Raw genomic sequence first — 15,738 nt, 5'->3', positions numbered from 1 at the left:
GTGACGTTAAATGATATCAGGCTCAGTCTATACACCACACATGCTGGTGAGGTTTCACAGCTTAACTGGCATCGACAGAGGGATGTTAATAGCAGCTGGGAGAGACGTGGAACTCTCTTCAATATAACACACCGAGCTGTTCTCAAATGCAGCTTCGGCAGTGACAGGAGAAAGCACACACTGTGTGCCGCGGAATTCTCTACAGTGTTTCTCACTGGGCGGTTAACATGACGCGTTTCTCTGCCTGGTAGAATGGCAGTTTACTCAGAGGGATCGATATCCTGTGACTAGCCGGATGTCCATTTATTCTCCGTGTGGCAGGTGTAGAGCCTCACATAGGGCAAAGAAAGATTATACAGTGGTGCGCCCTTTAACCAGGGATCATAAGCGGTCTACTAGCGACTGACATCTGAAATTTTTTTCGTTATTCTAAATAGTTAAATTACACCCAACAAATGATTTATAGGATTCATATGATATGGTCAGATATGGATTGATCTAGTTATATCATCTTTTTATGAGCAATGTACTTTTGAGAGCTGTTTTCAACATGTGCTAATTTTCATGTAGTGAACAGTTAATTGACAACTGCTGTTGCATGCAGGATTTGATTGGTGCTGACTTACATAAATAGTCATCCTAGGTGTATAGGATTGATACTACCTTTTGATAAAACCCCTGTGAGAGGGGAGAAATGCGTCAAGGGAAGGAATTAATTTCTGCAGTGGTTCTGGGACCTACCAAGGCTGTCCTTTGGAGTATTTTGTCTGGCCGCTCATTTGTATTCACCATGGACTCACCTTGCCACATCCGCATTCACTCACCAGCAGTATAGCTATCCAGATCTCCTGTCGGGGCAAATCATGGAGAGCGGCAACTGAAGGTGTGGAGACATCAGCGGGCTACACATTGCCGCAAGCTGACCGCGCTGTGTTGGTGTTCATTCTGCCATCACAGCATGTGGAGAAATCAGGCTGAAAACTGCTGGAGGCTGACCACGCTGTAACATTGTCTACTCTGCCACCACAGGAGTCACACCGTATTATACTACAAGCCAAGGGTTAACTACTGGCCAGGATTTCGGGATACCTTTTGTTGTTTAATAAAGGGGAGCGGTAAGTGACATTGGTATTAAGGGCCTGATTCAGAGCCGCTCGTAAGCAGCCGCTCGTTCGTTCCAACCGATGTTCGCACAACTGCGCATGCATACGGATTTTAATACGCATGCGCGAACCAGTCAGTGCGGCCGAAAATCGTGTGCTCGCTAAATAGCGAATGCCTGCTATTTTGAGTGACAGAATGAGGCGTTTGTGGGTGGTAACAGGGGAAGGTGCTTGAAAACGGGGAGTGGAGATCAGAACGCAGGCGTGCCTAAAGGTCAAAAGGGCGTTTTAAGGGTGTGCATAATTACTAAAGCAGCGTCATCGATCACGTCACTTGGTTGTTTTATAGTTAGAACTGCTCACATGATTGTGGTAGGAAAAACCAACCACAAGAATAGCGAGCAGTTCATACGCCGTCCGATGTACTCGATTAATCTAATAAATAGCGGACATGACGTATGATGCGTGCGGCCAGGGGGCGTTTTTTTCAAAATTACGTTCGCATGTTTTGTTCGCTCGTTCAGACATAGAGGCGTCAACAGCACGCAAAGAGCGAACGGTTAATTTAAATAGCCACCCCCTTTTTCTGGACGAGTGAGCGCAAATAGCGTCCGGCTCTGAATCAGGCCCTAAGTTCCATCTTGCCGACCAATATTCCTTGGACATGGGGAAGGGTCAATAACGCACTATTACATATACGGAGTGTGTTCTCAATTAGGAGAGGATATATGCATCTTTATTCCAATTGACAGGACATTTAATTATTGTTGATCAGCCATCTCTTAAAGGAATTTCGTTACTCATTGGGACTATGTTTTGGATACTTATTTTAGCCTTTTTTCAGTGCACTGATCGATCCATTTCTTGATGTTGATTTAACATTGTATCTATTATCCTAGGAACTGCAGTTCTTTTTATATTTGTTATTGTATTTTATATTGTTGCTAATTGTGAATAACAGCTCTGGAGTATTACATCTATTAGTGGTTATAAGTGCAGACATATACACTTTTTCACATCCTCACATAGGGGTCTATTCAGCAATAGTGACTATGTTGCCCAGAATATTATCGGGCAACATCGTCACGATTTTTTATCAATTGTAAATATTTATTGCCCGTATGCAGCAATATTTTTTGCAGGGACAGCGGTTGCAGTAACATGCTGTCCCTGAGATGTTACAGAAGGCATTGTTTTCGGTTTCCGAAATCAATCCCTTCTGTTTCTGCTCCAGCACATGCTCAGTCATACGCTCGGGAACAGTCTTGGTTCCTGCTTTGTGATGACCGCGGATGGGTAAGTACAACTCCAGCTAAATAGAGTGACGTGTACACCGCTTTATATTAGCCTGTATACATGTATATTTATGTAAATGTATAAATACATTTTAAATATAATAGCACATAAATATAAATGTATACAGGCTAATATAAAGCCTGTATACACGTCAATCACTTTCAGCAGGTTTAACAGGCTCTAATTGGAATTACCTGCCGGCAGTCACCGGAAAGCAGGGGCGGAGACTGGGGCAGAGTTACACAATGCTGCAGGGACTTATGGAAAATTTTCCCTCTGTACCTGCAATTTTCAGGCAATTCATTGCATTTTCTTCATATAATGCCATTCTGAGATGGCTTTATATAAAATAATGATTTTTCAAGTAATTTAACACTTTTTGCTATGCTGATCCCTACAGTGCGGTCTGTGAGATGGGAATTAATGGAGAAGATAATTACGTTATCTTCTCCATTATCCCATTGCTGAATAGGGGATTTACATAAAAAATAGGGAAACCATAGTTTCCGCATTTTTTATGTAAAAAAATCATTGCTGAATAGACCCCATAATTATTGTTTAGGATTGGAATGATTTGATAAAGTCCAATAGTATAGTTATACTGTCTGCTTGGAATAAGATGAAAAAAAGCGGATACCATGTATAACTAATTTTCCTTTCATGTTTGTTTGTTATAGGAATGTATATCAAAAAATGGAAAAATAGAAAATAAATAGTGAAAATATAATAAAAAAAATTAAAATTTAGAAAAAACGGCAATGGTATACACAAGTCTTTTACCATTGTCATTCACATCGGGTTGAACTGGATTGTAATCCCAATTGCTGTGCGTCTTGTAATGCATAAAAAAATAATAGTCCAAAAAGGAATAAAGAGAAAAAATAATAAAATAATAAGCATACAGTATATAAACAATTGAAATTATAACCCATATAAAAGGGAAAATTGTACATATAAGTTGTTCAATAAATGGGAAATAATAATGAAGAGATGCATGGAATAAAAAACTTTTAAATCTTATTATTATTAAAGCCCATTGGTTCTATTTGTTATTTCAGTGTAATGTGGCATTTTTATGTAATCTCTCTGATCATCTGTGAATAGTCACGATTCCTATCTACATCTATTGAAAGTGCACATAGAATGGTGTATTAAGGTTCTTAAAATCATAGAGTGCTAGCAGGTAGATCATATATTATATACATATATTAGGCAGGCCTCACGAAAAGTGTGATAAACTTCCCCATCAACAGTCCTAAGGTCTTCGGAAGGAAGTAGGACCTGTAACGGTGTAAAGCAAACATCGGAGATAGAAGCATTCAAAATGTGTAGGATGTACAGTGTAAACACGGCCAAGAGCTTCTGTTGCTCTGATACCAGGATAACCATCTACAGCGACTCCCTGTTTTCTGTGAAGAAAAACTTTGGGAGAAGCAAAGTCATGACGTCATTCCCATAGTGCACTGCGGGACCCGGAAGCCGGACTTCAGGAGTGAGCTCCGTCCTCCGCCTGCCGCTGGCGCCGGGGGTGGAGAGAGGGGAGAGCGGAGAGAAGGAACGCTCCTTCTCCATGCAGCTCCTCCTCAGCATTGCCAGGAACAGCCGGGTGACAATTGAGCCAGGTGCCCCCTTCAGGCCTGGCGCCCGGCAGCAAATGACTCCATAGTCTCCGGGAGTTCCGCCAGTGACGTGAGGCCCCACAATGAGCGTCCAGCAAAAATTGTGGTTTTAAATTAATTAAAAATGAACAGTAAGTAATTTTGATTTTAAATTTTTGTTGTTGCCTCCGCCGTGTTTTAATACTCGTATGTAAACTGTGGATTTGTATAGAAAGACAGAAGTACAGAAGGACAAATTTTCGCTTTGATATAGTAGAGAAGATAGAAAAGAAAAAATAGTAGATAAGCTAAATCCTTTTGTAATTCCGTACCTGACCTGTAGAGGGCGTATGCTATGCAAAAATTGTGTTTATTCATTATTTAAAAATTAACAGTAATTTCGATTTAAATTTTTTTTAGTTGCCTCTGCTGTGTTTTAATACGCTCGTATGTAAATTTTCACGATCGTGGCTTGTAAACTGTGGTATTTTGTATAGAAAGACAGAAGGACAAATTTTCCCTTTTATATAGTAGATAGATAGTGTAAATATAATCAATATTATTTGAAATACCACCTACAAAATAGGTAAATAAAGAGGGGGAAGCTTCTACGAGCACAAAAAGGAGATAAACAGTGGATGAGGTTTAAAGGGGGATTTTAATCTAAATTTATAGTGTGGGTGGATAATATTAGTCCTTGGAATGAAAATAAGAATAAAACCTAAGAAGTGGGGAGGGGAAAAAGAATGAGGGCATAGGGCGAATGTAATGTGGTTATCAGTCGGGCATAGTGGGACCGGACAATCAGTCTCTCCCTTGTCAGATATGAACCCCACATCATCCACCGCAAGGAATACTATAAAATCAAGTAATGAAAAAGCATACTTGTGTGTAGTGTTAAGATAGAGGTTACCCAAATTAAAAATCTAAATCTATCGCTTCATTTAGACCTCCTGGATGCACAGTCTGTAGTTTATGTATCTGAGGCGTAATCTACGGAATCTGTCCCCTCCCCGTTTTTTTCATCCTATTATTTCTATTCCTGTAATTGTAATGTTCTGAGGGTCCTTATTGTGACATTGGTAAAAATGGCGGGGTATGCTCTGATTAACCTTGGAGTTTATTATATTCCGTCTGTGTTCAATGAACCTGTGTTTTAGACATCCGACCCACGTATTGTAGTTGGCAGCTGCACTGTAACAAGTAAATCACATATTAACTATTGCAATTGACGAATGGATGAATGGGAAATGTTCCTAGTTGATCTAATATTTGTAGCCCCATGTGTAATGAATGAGCATGTTGTGCATCTTGTCTGATTGCATCCCTTTATTGTTCCCCTGAGCCAATTGGAGTTAATAAATTAATTTAGGTTCAATCTGTAGTAGACTGGGTGCAAGAATATTTTTAAGGTTCTGAGCTTTTTTAAAAAAATCAAACGGCTTTGAGCCTATACTCTCCTTCAATGCTGAATCTTGCTTAAGAATATGGAAATTTTTATTTACAATATTTCTGATTTTGTAAGACTGACTGTTGTATTTTGTGATAAAAGCAACTGTGTTCTTGTGATTGTGTAAAAGGTGCTCTCTCTTTAATACCTTGCTGTTTTCCATTGCTTGATCAAGGAGTGTGTCCGGATAATTATTTTACCTAAATACTTGTATTAGTTTGATGGCTTGTGTTCTCATTGGAACAATTCCTTTTTACCCCTCTCAGTTGTCTCTGGGGGATGTTATTGAGCCAGGCTTTTTTTTGTAATTTATGTAGTTGTAAGTGTCAACCTTTTTTCTTTAGATATGTACATGTATTAATTTTATTGTCTGCATAACGGTGGGTTTCGTTCTGATCGAAATTAAATAGTACACACACGTGAACATTTGAGTGAGGACAAATGAACACACTTTATTTACAAGTAACAAACAATTAACATACAAAGTATACAGTATACTCAACTTTTGTCTATGTATTCAGATGACACCAGGGATTCATCCTCTTCAACATAAGATGTACTTCATCTTCATCTTCATCTGGGGAGCCCTCATTTCAATAATGCCCAGGCAGTGAAATTTACATTGCAGGCACCCTACTGAAGTCTCAGGTCCGTGCACGAGCCAAAGAGCCTTTGTCTAGGTCTTGATTTATATACCCTAGTGTTGGCGTTCCAGATATTAAGCCCATATCAGTTACAAACTGGGTATCAAGCACCAATTGGTACTGCCTAGCATGGACCATACTTATCTCTTGCACATGCTCTGTAAGCACTAAGATATACTCAGACAAAGAAATACAGTAATGACGTGTCCTAATGTCTGGAGATAAACTCTTCCAAAGCCTGTTTGTATAGCGTAACCCATAATGCATAGCGTCTCTACACATCTTACAATGTCACCCACTGGAATGTGGCTGTCTGCTAGTAACACCATATAAGGCATTAAGGACTCATTATACATCTACTAATAGTGACAGGTACAAGTTAGGGCCTCTCAATATATAGCTTATTTGACCTCAAACCTCAAAAGGTTATCTGACCAGTATGTGCAGACTGCAGGAATACAATCTCTTTTCAAACCTCAATGGGGCCTAGCAAAGGTATATGTGTTACAACTTATATGCCTATGTAGAAATTAATTATTTAACCCACTGGTTACATTGTCGATAACTTTAAGAGCTGTGTCCAGAAAATTCATCTCATTCTTATGGTAGGTGCTAGTAAAGGATAGATTGTAATGATTATTATTTAAATGGTTAACAAAATCCAAGATGAAGGTTTCATCTCCATCCCAGATGAAAAACAGGTTATCTTTGTACCTCCCATATAGGACTAGGTTTGCCCCGTGTTTGCCAACACATACATATTCGTCCTCAAAAGCCCCCATGTACACGGTGAGGCTAGGGGCAAACCTGGTCTCCATCACTGTTCTGAGTATTTGTAGATAAAATTTATTGTTAAAGATAAAGTAGTTGTAAGTGAGAATGAACTCGATGCACTCTGTGATGAATTTGCCTTGTGGCTCTGAAATCGCACTACCAAGGGACAATCTTTTATTAACAGTTTCTAATCCCTTATGGTGGGGGATATTGGTGTAAAGTGCAGACATATCACATGTTAAGAAGTAATAACTAGATTTCCATGTCACACTTTCTATAAGTTTAAGGAAGTGTGTAGTGTCTTTGATGTGCGATTTCAGAGATGTCGCATATGGCTGTAAATAATGGTACACGTAGAATTACAGGTTTGAAGAAAGTGAACAGATTCCCGACATTATGGGTCTTCCAGGTGGAGGAGAAATTTCTTTATGCATTTTAGGGAGATGGTACTATGTTGAAATAATAGGATAGAGTAAAAACTGATATGTGTGTTTGGATATGATGTTTTGTTGAATGGCTGTGTCTAATAATTCCCTGAGCTCTCCTTGATAGGCTGTGGTGGGGTCTTTATTGAGGAGCTGGTAGAAATTGTAATCCGATAGTTGCCTATCCACCTCCAACATGCAGTCGGTCAAGACCTGCATGACACAGCCTCCACCTTTATCGGCAGATATTAATATTATGCTTTTATCTGACCTGATTTCTTTTAGGGCTTTTCTTTCTAGGATTGTCAAATTTTGCCTATACTTAGTCATCTTTGTGCCCCATTCACATAATTTTTTGAACTCTGATAAAGTATCCTTAAAGAGCAGATCAATCTGGGGAATTTTATAGCTTCGGGTAGTGGTTCCCAAACTGTGCGCCGTGGCACCTGGAGTGCCTTGGGACACGTTTCTCAGGTTGGTGGTCCAGCACCAAATCAAATTATTTAATTTATTATTATTATTATTTAAATGGTCAATGTACTATAAATATGTGGACAAACAGAAGCGCAAACCTGTCCACCACCACATAACTGAACCTAAGGATGACAGTGTCAGGGCTCAGCCGGGGATTGGCACTTCCTTACCATCCCGCCGGCTTCCTCTGATATCCCGGGCGGTTGGCGCGGTGGCGGGGGAGGAGCTGAGCATTCTCACTGCATGCAGGAGACTGCGGGTGGTCCGGTGCCGGGGATCGGAGTTCCTGACATGGGTGCCGCCATGACAGTCTGCCCATGTGACAGTACTTCCGGTCCGGGATAGGTGAGTAGTCAGCTGATGATGTGCACCTATCATAGGGTTCCTATGGGTACTTATTTGGCTCTCAGTCTGCAGGAAGTTGCCTGAACAACGGTTGTCTCCTAGTGCATGTTAGTGAGTTCCCGGTCCAGGTAGCTATGCTCTCTCGTGGCAGCTACAGTGTGTTACCATCTCCACCTGTGTGCTCTAAGCATTTCCAGCGATCTCCTGTGCTACAGCATGTTACCACCTCCACCTCTGTGCTTTAACTCTTCCAGTGATCTCCCGTGCTGCAGTGTGTTCCCATTACCTGCATACCTCCAGTGCAAACAGAGCGTCCCTACGCTACCAGTGGAAAAGTACTCCAGTACCAGCGGCTCAGCCCGGTATTCCCCCTCAAGGGGTTCTATCCCTTAAGGAGACCCCCTGTACTCTCGTGCCTCATGTTAGGCGTACCATCTCAGGGCCACTGGTATTTGTGTGTCTATTCCAGCAGGGCTTGGGTACCTGGTCAAAGGACGGCGACCTGCCTGCAGGGTGCAGCTAAGCCCAAATCCCGCTTGGAGGGGTCACTGGCGAACACCACCCTGTGGGTTAGACTCCGCGCCATTGCTCAGGTCTCGTCAACACCCAAGATCTGTGGATGTGGAGAACATATATCCAGGCCCCTCGTCTCCGTTTCCTCCCGCAAACCAGCTCCACAGCCTCCAACACTTCAGCCTCAGGCGTGACAGACAGGTAAGAACAATTTACTTCACTTTACTATTTAACTTAATTTTTTTTTTAAATATCTCAATAACAAACTTTTGGCTGAGGGTTGCCGTGAAAACAATGCTAATACGAAAGGGCGCCGTGGTTCAAAAAGTTTGGGAACCACTGGCTTAGGGGATAAAACAAAGATTTATTTCAAAATTTTAAAACCGGTGGTTCATCTCTATTAATATCAAAAATCTGAGTGGGGAAATGGTTTAGGTGGAGGTATTGTGGAGAAACCCTTTCACCGATGTTCCAAAATCACTAGGATAATATTTTATGGCATTTTCCTCACTAGAACCTGAAGGTTTGCAGGTGTTCCATTGATCACTCCAGGATCCTAGGCCCTGATTCAGACCCACTCGCAAGTGGGCGTACGTACGTTCGGCGTATGTAAAAAAATATTTAACTTCAAGCACTCGCTCGTATTTTCGTACGCAGCTAAAAATCCGCCCCAAACTCAGGCGACCCCTCCTCTAACTAACGAACATGCCAAATAGCGAGCGTACATCCCCGAAATGGCTTGAAGGGAACGCACGCACAAGTACAAACCGGAAGTGGGCCTGTCAGATTCCGATTACCTGCTCGTTTTTTCTGCCTACCTCCCTCAATTGTATCATGCAATAAACTTTAATCTTGTCCGTGTTTGTGTTTACTCGCAGAATACGTACGGCTGAAACCTTCGCTTTTATTGTTCAAAAGACATGTTAGCCCCAATTAAACAATTGTTCTATTTGTTTGTATCCCCACAAATTTTCTGTGGTTCATTTCTTTATTTAAATTTGCTTACGCATGTCACTGCATCAAGCCTATCATAACTCTCAAGAGGTTTGTGGCCCTGTCGAACACATGACTCATACACTAACCAATAGAATTTGTCCTGTTAATTTCCCAAATACATTAGCAAATCAAATTTTTTTTTGGTGCTTTATTAAAAATAATTTTCTAAAAATACACCATTGCCATCATGAGATCCGCCGCATTCACCAGTCGCGAACTGCTGGTGCTCACGGAGGTGATGGACAGGCGGATCACCAGTCAGCCTCCACCCATCTCAAATAGCAGAAAGCGTTCTGCATATGCGGAGGTACGTCGCCGCCTGCGCTCCTTCGGCTCACGCCGACATATTAGCCAGCTGGAGCGCAGGTGGTCGGACCTGCACCGGCGTACGCCCCGCTTGCTGGCATGCTTTCGCATGCAGATCGAGGAAAGTAAGTTTTATGGACTGTGGTTTTCAAGTTTATCTTGTGGGCCCTAACTGCATGTGCATGTTTTCATGTCTGTCCTAATTAGTCATTGTAGTCATATCTGCATGTGCATGTTTTCATGTCTGTCCTATTTAGTCATTGTACTTATATATTTTTTTTTTTTTTGTATTTGGATTCCTGTTGAAACTAATCACAATATTTTTAACATCTTTTAGGGGCACAGCAAAGACTACGGCGTCATCGGCAGACAAGACGCCGGTCCCGGCCCCTCTCTCCAACCCCCAATTCCTCAATTACCCCCTCCTCCCCAGACCCTGTGGCCGAGATTTCTGGTCTACTTCCCCTCCAGCCCAATTCCCCCTCTCCTCCATCTGCCCCTCCTCCAAATACCCCCTCCCAGGATTCTTCCAACACCCTGCCCCTAGGTTTGGGGAATGTAGCCACCTCCGAGGTGGTCGAGGGAGTGGCTTCTCGCTCTGGCGTTTTGCCGAACGGTATGTTTTTTTTTTTTTTTTTTGGGCACCACAAACTGTTTGTATGTAATCATGTGTCGTCCCCATTTTTGTTGGCTTTCTGTCGCCTTAGGGTATTTTTGGGGGTTGTCTTTACCTGTTCCTGCTGATTTCACCATACACATATCACACCTGTGTGCATTTTTTTAGGGCCCTTGTATTTTTGGCCTAGGACATTTTGGGGTGCTGGGTTTTATCCGTGTAATGTTGTTTTTTGGCACAAGCTTTTAAGTTTTGGTTTGCTTGTTTTGTGTTTTTTTTGAATGTTGCTTCATTATTGATGTATTAATCCCCAAACTTTTGTCACCCACAGAGGAACAGAGGCGTTGGGCACAAATCTGTCAGTGTGTGGCACGTATGCGGGAGCAAGTCACCGGGCTTCTGCAGGGCCTTGACCATCTGGCGGTCCTCCTTAGGAATTAGTTTTTTTTTATAATTTTTTTTCAAATTGTTTACAAATAAATCAGTTTTAATTCACGCTCTGTCTCATGCGTTTTTAGTAAATCCAAGATTCTTTACACTGACATAAGTAGACTCTTCAAGCAAGGATTGCCAAATAATCTCACTACAGATTGTGTGTTGTATTTTGAAGGCAAACAGGCACAAGAAACACCTCCCAGTACCAATGTCATTTTCCTTTTTTGGGGTGGACAACATGATAGTTTACAACATTTTACAGGTTCCTATTTGGTGGCCAATCTGCTTAGGCCAATCTTACGAAGGCAACTGATTGTACAGGATTCCTTGGTGTGTTGGTTAGTACCCCGAAAACATATTACATTTTAGCTCCACTTGCTTCATTACTGGGTTACCCCTTAGGTAAATTTAACGTTTGGGAGTTTGGTTACACTTGCTTCTAACGTGCCCAAAAAGGAAACAAATTACACTCTCCAAATATTTATTCACAACAGAAATCAAAAAACAAAGTGGTCACTCACAAACAAAACACACAGTGATAATTAGAAATACACCACATACCAAAAACAGGAAACAAACACACAACAAATCAAGAACTGGTTGACGAAGGTCCATGCCCACATGATTTCAAAAATATGGCGTTGCAATATGGGTGTCATAATATATTCCAGAAGTTTCCACATAAAGGTTTTTGAAGGGTAGCAGGAAGTAGTCATCGTGGGAGTGGCAAAGATTATGCAAACAAACAGAAGATGGTGCAAGAATTAATATCAAAAAAGATGAATGCCAAAAAACCGTAACACATTGGGTATACACACTGTTGTTTGGTCAATAATTACCTAAAATATCGGGCCACCACATCATCGCGTATGGCCCCCCCACATACTGACCTCCGACCAACCTCAGTGGGGGCCATCCTCAGGTAAGGCATCCTCTGGCTGCATTGGGACACCACTCCTTATGGCGATGTTGTGAAATATCCCACACAGGACCACAATTTTCGAAACCATATCCGGCAAATACATGAGCTCGCCACCAGAGCGGTGGAGGCATCTGAATCGGCCTTTTAAAAGGCCGATACATCGCTCCACCACTTGCCTGGTGGCTGTAAGTGCGGTATTAAACTCACTTTGTGGGCCTGGTGTGGGAGCCAAATAAGGAGTGAGCAGCCAGGGCATGCAAGGGTATCCACTGTCTCCTGTGAAAAAGAATAGACAACATCAGGATCACTGTGTATCAAGCTTAACATTGTTATGTACTAAAGGTCTCCACTTACCCAGAAGCCACGCATCACCAGCTTGTGGGTTGTTTAATTTGTGCCATATCCCTGATTGCCGGATGACGAAGGAGTCATGTGCACTTCCTGGTAATTTTGCATTCAGGGACAGGATCTGGAGGGAGGCATCACATACCACCATTACATTCAGGGAGTGTTAGTGTTTACGGTTGCGAAATATTGCCTACAGCCGTGCTGGAGGCTGAAGTGGTATGTGAGTACCATCCACAACCCCTATGATGTGTGGGAAGCCAGCTATTTGGTAAAAATTGGCCTTGGCCACACTAAGGGCACCCATATCCAAAGGCATTTTAATAAAATGATGGAGGTGCTTGAAAAGTGCCTCCATCACTGCCCTCAGGATCCTGGAAAAGGAGGATTGTGAGATGCCCGCCACTATTCCCACCGTTGTTTGAAACGATCCTGAGGCACAGAAATGTAACACCGCCATAAATTGCGTAAGTGGTGGTATTGCTGTTGGACTGTCAATTTGCCGCTCAAGATCACTCTCTATTAATGAGAGAGTGTCTATGATGATTTTGGGAGGAAGACGGTAGCGTCTTAAAACCTCATCATCGGGCATTCCAAAAAGGGTGACACGTGTTCGAAATATCTGGGGCCTTGCACGCCTACGATGCCTACGCCTGGGACGAGATTGAGGTTGGTCGGCTTCCGGGAGCATGGCCAGAACAATCCGCCCAAGATCAACCTGAAATGGCAAGATTTGAATGTAAGGCTTTGGACCCACCCCAAAAGAAAATTAAAACAACTTAGCTTGATGATACCATCCATTGCTGCTTACATGCCGGGGTATTGTCATGATACGTCAAAACTGAAAATAATCCCAATATTAATTTGTAAAAGTTTAGTCTTTGCATTTATGTTTCTAAATTTGGTGCTAGACAAAACATAAAATAGGCGAAACACACATTTGGGCAAAGAGCAAAACGACATTGCACACAGTACGTCAAATTGGGGTCAAATGTAAGCCAAAAATGCTAAAGGGCAACCACAAACAATTTTACAGGATGAATAAGCATTTAAAAATGCGCTAATTAGTTCGCCAATACAAGTCACTATACAAACAGAGAAAAATGCGCTAATTAGTTCGCCAATACAAGTTAAAAAATGGACTTACCAAGAGCAAATATATAAGATTCCCAATCAAAAGGTCTTTGGGTCCGAAATAAAAAAAACCTAAAAGAGATGAAATTATGGTTCAAAAAATTAAGAACAATAACAAACAAAAGGAGACACCAATTGAACCAAAGTTAGACTTCACAAAACTTACCAAATCAAGAAACGAGGCCAAAAAAAAATCCAAAAAAAAGCGAACGGAAAATAAAAACGCAAATCTAGCAAGCAAAATAAACTCCAAACGCCAACTCCTTAATCCGCAAACTAGAAACTCCAACCAAGGTAACCTCCAACAATCCAAAAACGCCACCTCGACTCGAGACACACCAAGCCATAAATAGTGTTTCGTTTCCCGCACAAATTTAGGAGGGATCATAGGAATGCACAATCAATGATGCGGCCGCAAAATAAGGACGCATGTATAAATACGTCACGAAACAACATTTAAATCCTGGTGTATTTCTTGTTTGGACCTCAGACATGGCTACAGACCAGGGAAACAATGGACAAGAGTCAGGCGGTAAGTCTTTCATGCATTTTGTCTCAATGATTAATTTGAAACATAAGATTGGGCAAGTTGTGAATTTGAGAAATCTGCATATTTACACAAATAGGTGAGGAGGATGATATGGAAGAGGCTGCTGGGCCCAGTATTCCGGCCAAAGCTGCCAAAAAGAAAAGGCAGCCACATTTCACAAGAAAGGAGATGGAGGTTTTGATTCAGAAGTGTGTGGACATCCTGCCACTGGCAGACAGGAATATGAGTACAAGCCAGAAGTGGAGAATGTGGGAAGAGGTAACCGTTGCTGTCAATAGGGTGGGTGATTATGTCCGTCTAGCCCGGGATGTCAAACGGCGGTAAGTAAACACTTGTCCCCCCTATAAACAAACCCCATTTTAAACAAAAGGATAATGGTTCCCATTTTATCCCACAGATGGGGCGACTTCAAATATCGCCCAAAGCAAAAACTCGCGGACAGGGCTAGGCATGCAAGGGGGACAGGTGGGGGTCCCACCCCTGTGTCATTGGAGTTGACTGATTTAGAAGAGCTGGCACAGGGGTGTGTGCAGCCTGTGGAGGTGTTTGGCGTGTCCAACATGGATACGGACATGCCAGACTTTGCGGCTCCTCATGTTGTCCCAGGTAAATCTTGTTATGTCACCAACTCTGAAATGTTATTGGGCCAATATGTAGATTCTAATGTGAGTCTTTTCTCATTTTTCCAAACAGAGACACAGGCGGATGAGTCTGCTCCAGAGGGGAGCCTTGGCCGCCGAATTTCTGCTGGCTCTGCAGAGGAGGAACCAGTACATCCGGCTGAGGACCCTGCAGAAGCCAGTCCAGGGCAATCCCCCTCGCAGGCAGTGGCCCTCCTCACAGAACTCAATTTCAAATCGGATTTCCATACGGAGATTCTGCAGAGGATGGACGCCAGTCTGCTACGGGTGGCTGAGGCCCTGGAGCAAAATGCTGCGGCCAACGTGACCATTGGTCAGGCCCTGGTGGAAAATACCAGGGCCAACTTCCGCATCGCCAATGCCCTGGAGCAGCTCATTCGCCAGCACATGGTGGAGCCGACCTCCCTTCCTGCCGGAACATCAGGATCCTCCACCTCTGGCACAACATCAGCCAATCCTCCAAATGTGCCGCCTAGTCCAGAGGCCACAACATCTGCCTCTGGACAGGCCAGCCCGATGACATCCCAGACCCGGTCTGGCGCCCTCCCTCCCCCAGCCAAACGGGTGAAAAAACGGTGACAGCAATGGCGACTTTTCCCACACTCCTTCTGTGCTTGGCTCATATTCCTTTCTGGTCAAAACTTCCCTCTCCTTTCTTGTGAATTGTTTTTAATTTTGTGTTCTACATTTCATAAATCTTTTATGTTGGCCCAATTATTGTAACTTTGGGAATGAAACCTGCAAAAAAACTTTGCCACAAATTGGTTTTTTATTTTATTTTTTGTTTGAGCAATAAAAAAAAAGTAAAAAACTGACATTGTATTCTCACATTATTGTCAAAATGGATTACATTTAATCCTGGGCCAAAAGGCACAAACTGGCAAAAACCACATTTTACATGCCCCCCAAAAAAAGGGCTCTTTAAGGAACATTTCAAATTTAACATAACGATGCAAATTCAACAGGCCAAAAGAAAAAGGTAAAAACCAAAAAAATATGATGACATTATTGTTACAATAGGCCCTAACCAACAAATTGAGCCCAAAAGAAACAACCACAAATGTACGTAAATTGATTGTGTAATCATCACATTAGCAGCTATGATTTCCACCTGCGTACGCTTTTGTGCTAACACAAAAAACTGCTTTCAAAACACATACCAAGCCGGTTT

The sequence above is a fragment of the Taudactylus pleione genome, unplaced genomic scaffold (assembly GCF_031769625.1).
Source record: "Taudactylus pleione unplaced genomic scaffold, aTauple2 ptg000043l, whole genome shotgun sequence".
In the NCBI taxonomy this organism is placed as follows: Eukaryota; Metazoa; Chordata; class Amphibia; order Anura; family Myobatrachidae; genus Taudactylus; species Taudactylus pleione.
Note: the sequence above shows the minus strand (reverse complement) of the source record.